This window comes from Macrobrachium nipponense, chromosome 13, assembly GCF_015104395.2.
Source record: "Macrobrachium nipponense isolate FS-2020 chromosome 13, ASM1510439v2, whole genome shotgun sequence".
In the NCBI taxonomy this organism is placed as follows: Eukaryota; Metazoa; Arthropoda; class Malacostraca; order Decapoda; family Palaemonidae; genus Macrobrachium; species Macrobrachium nipponense.
Window position 1 is genome coordinate 15485456 of NC_087206.1, and position 6818 is coordinate 15492273.

General features: G+C 35.3%; 1 non-coding gene across 1 annotated transcript; it reads right to left on the reverse strand.

The window, feature by feature from the left end:
• Positions 1-3804: 3804 nt before the first annotated feature.
• On the reverse strand, positions 3805-3875 carry Trnag-gcc (transfer RNA glycine (anticodon GCC)). Its single transcript has one exon. It is a non-coding gene; the product is annotated as a tRNA-Gly (tRNA).
• Positions 3876-6818: the final 2943 nt, after the last annotated feature.

Consider the following 6818-nt stretch of genomic DNA (forward strand, 5'->3'; position numbering starts at 1 on the left):
GCAGGCATAAAGAACTCTAAAGAATGGTGGACAAATTAGAAAGAAATGCAAAGATAAATGACGATAAGAGAGTTGCATCAGTTTATAAAGAAAACCCGAAAGAAGTCTTTGCGCATGTTAATAGAGTAGGAAACCAATGAAAAATAGCATAGATCTCAGGCAGTTCTCGTTTTTCGCCTTTTCCTCATTGGCATTACCTTTGTATATATAAATATATGATATATATATATATATATATATATATTCATATATATATATGTGTGTGTATATATATCATATATATATATATATATATATATATATATACATATATATATAATGTATATCTATATATATATATATATATATATATATATAGATATATATATATGTATATATATATATATATGTATTATATATATATATATACTATATATATATATATATATATATATTATATATATATATATATATATATGCCATATCACATTAACTTATATATATATATATATATATATATATATATATATATATATATATATATATATATATATATATATATGTCATATCACATTAACTTATATATATATTGTATATATATATATATATACTATCATATATATATATATATGATATAAAATGACCAGCTAAAAATACATTTACATCCTTTGATTATAATATATTTTAAGTTTACTTTACTTATGATCATACATAAATTCCTCATCTAGTGTCATTTCTTACCATGGAGGAACTTGTAAATTAGCTACTTGTATCAAGTTAACATCGACTACCCTAGCTTGACTGCATTTAGTTTCTCCAGAACTGTTACCGCAATAACTGCAATTAGTTTTACAATTTTCCTAAGCTAACTTGTCATTTCAAAGCCTGCCTCTCACGACCAATTTGGGCACGTATTTGAAAATTATAAAATACCTTTTGATACTCTACATAGGCTGCAGTTTCCATTTCGTCTTTTAGAAAATCCTGACTGGTATTTAAAACTAGTCATTCTTTTGTTGCTTTTCAAAATCACGGCTTTGTTGGCTGGTAAGATTCCAGAGGTTGTTCCAGAGGTCCGCATCAGCCCCTATATACATTTTAAAATGTTACAACATTCAAGAGCTGCCTTTGGGAAAGAGGCTTTGGCAAGGGGTCCTGGTGGCACCAAGCCAGCTAGCCAACCCACTTTGGACAAAAATGACTGGGTTTCCAATGTGACCTATAGGTATTCTTACCAGTGAGCCACCATGACAAGGAACTGTTGGTTAGCATGTCTTTCTTTTTACTAACAGTTTTTCTAAAAACGTTAAGCTAATAAACATCAGTTATGATACGGCAATGAATGAAGCCCTAGCTCATTTAAAGATCGAAAGCAAGATTTAAATGAAATTATCTCCCAAAAATAGCATCTTATGGTTATCAAGATTTGTACTCAAACACTGACCTAGTGAACACACACTGTCTAAATTAGATGTCGCCTGTCATGTTTAAAGAAATGTATTGCATATTTAACACAAAACTATTTTTGAAATACTTTATTATACATGACACCCTTTTCATTTTGGTGGGAAGAAGAGAATGCCATCCATATTACCCACTTGAAGGTAAACGTGCAATGTACGATCTACAGTATGAAACATTGGCCTTGCTCCAACCAAGGTATATAGAATAAGGGAGAGAGGTACACTCACTTTCGTCGCGGGGGTAGTTGTGGGGTATTTCTGTGACAGGCCTGGAGGCCAGGGTGGGAGCGGCGAAGGCAAGTACCTTGGGAACAACTCAAGTACCTTGGGTCGAAGGGATTAGGCCTTTAAGTGTCAGGTGTCCTTCTCACTCTGTTATCTTGTATACGTTTGGTGTTCTTTTGAATTCATATAGGTCACTGTACTACACATACAAAATCGTGGACCGATAGTGTTTGGCTCTCTAATATATAATAGAAACCTTAAATTAATATGCTTGACAGGACTTAAAAAAATATTCAATTAGCATTTGACCTGGCATTTATTTACAAAGGCTTATTTACAATTTTAAAATACATTATTTAGTAAAATAACATAGATAGACATAGATAACACATAACAGTATTTGGCTTCATAATGGAAATAAAAAATACTTAGTAAAAGTGAAAAAAAAAAATCTTTAATTTTCATGGCATTTAGTTAATTTATGCATATTTTTCTTTTTTTGCCTACTTGATAAAATTTGGGCATTCAGAGTTCTCATCCTAAAAAACATCCGACATCTGACAAAAAACAATATTACTTTAAAAGGCAAGGATACACAATTTTCAATATGGCGAGCCAAGTTGCATAATACTCTATTGCCTGGTCTGTGTATTTTCTCCATTGTATGTTTGAAAAATTTTTTCCATTACCTTTAATTTTTCAAAAAACTCAGCACTTGGTTCCGTTAATTTATCACCATGTCGCTCTACTGCACTAATCCAGGTACCTTTCACTATTTTAAGTTTACATCCTAAGAACTGATAATCTGGAAATTTAGATGCCACATAACCTCCAACATATCGAAGGCCCTCTTCGTCTGCAACATTCTCTAAAGTTCTTTCATGAAATTAATTTTCAAAGTTTTCTGAGTCTTCTTTTGGCATCTTCTCATCTTCAGTAGAGGCAAAGACCATTGCAGAAATCATAAGCTCTCTTTCAAGATCAGTTTCATTTGAATCATTATTTTCACAACTTTTCTCTTGACTGAACATTCCTTCCGACATATTTGAAGAATCGCACTCCTTCATCGAGTTATAATTTTTTCCGGTTAGAGTTTATTTTGCCAAGTAAATATGACCTTATTCTGTGTTTGACTTCAACTGGCGTAGGATGATCATAAGTTGCACCCATTTGTCTAAGACAGCCAAACATGTTTTCCAGTCCATCTTGGTGGAGGTAATTATGTATGATACATCATATTTACTTATCAACATATCATGCAACCTTGGCAAGGATTTACATTTCACAATAAGTCCCTTTTGGAACTGATAGATCTTATTATTTTTGCAAACTCGCATTGTTCCAGCAGTACACTTCATATTGTCAAGGATTTTATTCTGTTCCGTCAATTGCATCCCATAAGCATGTCTAGATTTTTTTCTGTCATAATGTACCCTTGAATTGAACACATCAAACCAGGAGTCGGCAAGCTTTATAAAGTCCCTTGTACTTTCCCAGGACATGCTCTTCAAAAGTCCCTGCCCTCAATAAAAATCTAAAGCTTTAGATGTTGTTTCCGAAAGAAGCTGCACTGCTTTCCTCACATTCATACGTCTGAATTTCATTGCTGGGGCTCGCGATCCAAGAAGTTCCTGCTTTTATATGCATTTTCTTCAAAATGTTTACTGCATATGCGATGAGTAGTAGGGTTAAAGTTGTCCTTTCTCTAACAACGATGAACCCATTTCCGTCTTGTTTCCTCATCACGAGGGAATCGGAAAAAGGATACCTCCTTTTTTTCTACTATTTGAATAACAACCAAACACGGCGCAGTTGTTTGGCATTATTTAAATAATAGCTTAGATTATATAAAAAATCAAAACTGGTTGTATTCGAAGAATGTAAAAATAAATCAATACAGAGATGATTGAAGTGACCTGGGATATACATTTGAATGAAACGGTAGCTGAGTGACTTCTCGCCCTGACCTGGCCTCCAGGTGGCGCGGCTCTTGGGGCGATAAGCCGCAACCCCCAACAAATGACTCTACCTGACCATTCTATATACCTTGGCTGGAACCTTTGCTATGACATCGTTCACGGTTGCTTTTAGTGACAATTAAATCTTTCCCCATATTATCTGAATCTGGGAAAAGGTATGCATCGGCCGGGAATCGAACCCGGGCCTCCCGCGTGGCAGGCGAGAATTCTACCACTGAACCACCGATGCTTGCAACCGCTTGTCAAGGAAATGCTTTATAATCTGTGATTGCTTTAACAGCCTCAGTGGTGTCGCACAGAGCGAGACGTGATTCTTCAAAATGCAGCCACTCCCCATCCCGTTTTCTATCACGGCAGCTTCTCGTTTTCCTTTGATGATTTCTACCAAATTAATTTTTCAAAAACCGTGCAATAATTATATAAGTGAATCCTAACCCTAACAATGAACTTAAAATATTTGGAAAAAGGATTAAAACTATAATTCTAGATAAGACATTCTGATAGTTTTAGCCTCCAGTCAAACAGACCAATGAAAACCTTTCTGTTCTATCGCTTAATCACAAAATTTGCGTCAACTTAAATACGTGCAGTAACTTAAACTAAAATTACCCGAAGGCATGTTATATAAACTAGATAGTGCATACTTGCTCGATGATTGTACGAATGATACTTAAAAATAGGGGCAAAGATTTAGCTTGGGAAGTAGTATCGATATGCCTTGTACCTACTAATGGTGAAGAGATCAAACATTATCAAACTCATCAAGTACAGTATTTGTGTGCTAATTTACTTCTGGTGATGCACAAGCTTTCACCTTTAAATTTGTAAGAGTACATAACAGAATAGTCAGGTTCGAAGTACCTGTGTTACTTCTAACTTAATTCATGTATACTATTTTCCTTTCCTTTAGACTATGCCTCACTTTCGCCTATTATCCACCTAGTATAACTCCAGGGGGTTTAAATATTTTAATAAAATCCTGAGAGGTTAAGTGTGACTGATTTGATATTCCTTGCTGGCGTCGCAACTATCACGGTCACCGATGCCGTAGTATTTAACCTATCGCAAATGGGAGAACGTTCCACATTCTTCAGGTGCATGGTAACTGATCAAACTGCTCGAGTCTTAAGGTCGTTATTTTTCTACTAAATTTACGTCTGCCGAAGCTTGACATATTAAAAAGCCTTGAAAGTGGTGACGTCAGAATAAATGTCAAAATGTTTTTATAACTATTGTAATCACGAGCGAAAGAATTATGCTTTATGACAAAAATGGCACAAAATTTAAAAGAGCAAAATCATGAAAAGCCGAAAAGAAAGAAAGCGGCCAATCTCAAGTACAACGCCTCGAAGAGGAATTAGAACAATAACTAACACACTTTCAGGTACTCTGTTTCCGTGTGTTGTCATTTTCAGGTTGATAGTATCCATGGAAGTCAAGGTCTTCCTTCACGATGAAAGGTAAATGTCTAAGAGCACGTCGTCTGACATCTTTATGATACCACGCTGGCAAAGTACCCAAATATAGGTGTCATAAGAGAAACCCCTTTTCGTTGTTAGTGAACAACTGTGACTTCTAAGAGAGAGAGAGAGAGAGAGAGAGAGAGAGAGGAGAGAGAGAGAGAGAGAGAAAACCAATGGAGTAACCCTATATAAAAAAGAAAAAGACTGACGGAATTAGCGTTTCAATTCCTTGAAAGCGTTTTTGATAATCTCATTTAACTTTATCTACATCGAAGTTAACTGCATAAACAAACATATTACAACCCGGACACTTTATGGCAAAAAAAATATCTTCAGATAATTTGTGGTGCCTGCCTAGTTCATTCAAAAATCTTAGCTAATAAACAGAAGAATTAAGCGTCGAGAACCGTAGGTCCGGGACAACCCCCTCTCCTCAAAAATATGTATATTCCTTGCTGGCGTCGCAACTATCACGGTCACCGATGCCGTAGTATTTAACCTATCGCAAATGGGAGAACGTTCCACATTCTGCAGGTGCATAGTAACTGATCAAACTGCTCGAGTCTTAAGGTCGTTATTTTTCTACTAAATTTACGTCTGCCGAAGCTTGACATATTAAAAAGCCTTGAAAGTGGTGACGTCAGAATAAATGTCAAAATGTTTTTTATAACTATTGTAATCACGAGCGAAAGAATTATGCTTTATGACAAAAATGGCACAAAATTTAAAAGAGCAAAATCATGAAAAGCCGAAAAGAAAGAAAGCGGCCAATCTCAAGTACAACGCCTCGAAGAGGAATTAGAACAATAACTAACACACTTTCAGGTAATCTGTTTCCGTGTATTGTCATTTTCAGGTTGATAGTATTCATGGAAGTCAAGGTCTTCCTTCACGATGAAAGGTAAACTTTGTCTAATAGCCCCCCCCCCTCCCCAACGTCGTCTGACATCTTTATGATACCACGCTGGCAAAGTACCCAAATATAGGTGTCATAAGAGAACCCCCTATTCGTTGTTAGTGAACAACTGTAACTTCTAGTTTGTTACAAATATTGGCAAATGGTAGGATAAGATGCTAAAAGGTGTCTAGAACTGTGATTATGTAACGCTGCTTTAACAAGGAGAGAGAAGAGAGAGAGAGAGAGAGAGAGAGAGAGAGAGAGAGAGAACCAATGGAGAAACCCTATATAAAAAAAAAAGACTGACGGAATTAGCGTTTCAATTCCTTGAAAGCTTTTTTGATAATCTCATTTAACACTATCTACATCGAAGTTAACTGCATAAAGAAACATATTACAACCCGGACACTTTATGGCAAAAAAAATATCTTCAGATGATTTGTGGCGCCTGCCTAGTTCATCCAAAAATCTTAGCTAATAAACAGAAGAATTAAGCGTCGAGAACCGTAGGTCCAGGACAACCCCCTCCCCTCAAAAATATGTATAATATACACATCCATATACATATATTATGTACGCATATACATACATAATTATACTTATGTCTATTAGCGATCACAGATAGTAGTCAATGGATACTTACACTTTGTCTAGTAAATCTCCGAGGATTGTTATGAATTCACTGGTGTGTCAAAAGCCTGCTTGTCCATCACACTTCCGTATGCCTGAAAACACAAAATAATCATGTAATATGATTGCTATCTGGAATTTCTTGATTTTCAACGTGCTAAATTTTGATTATATGTGAACA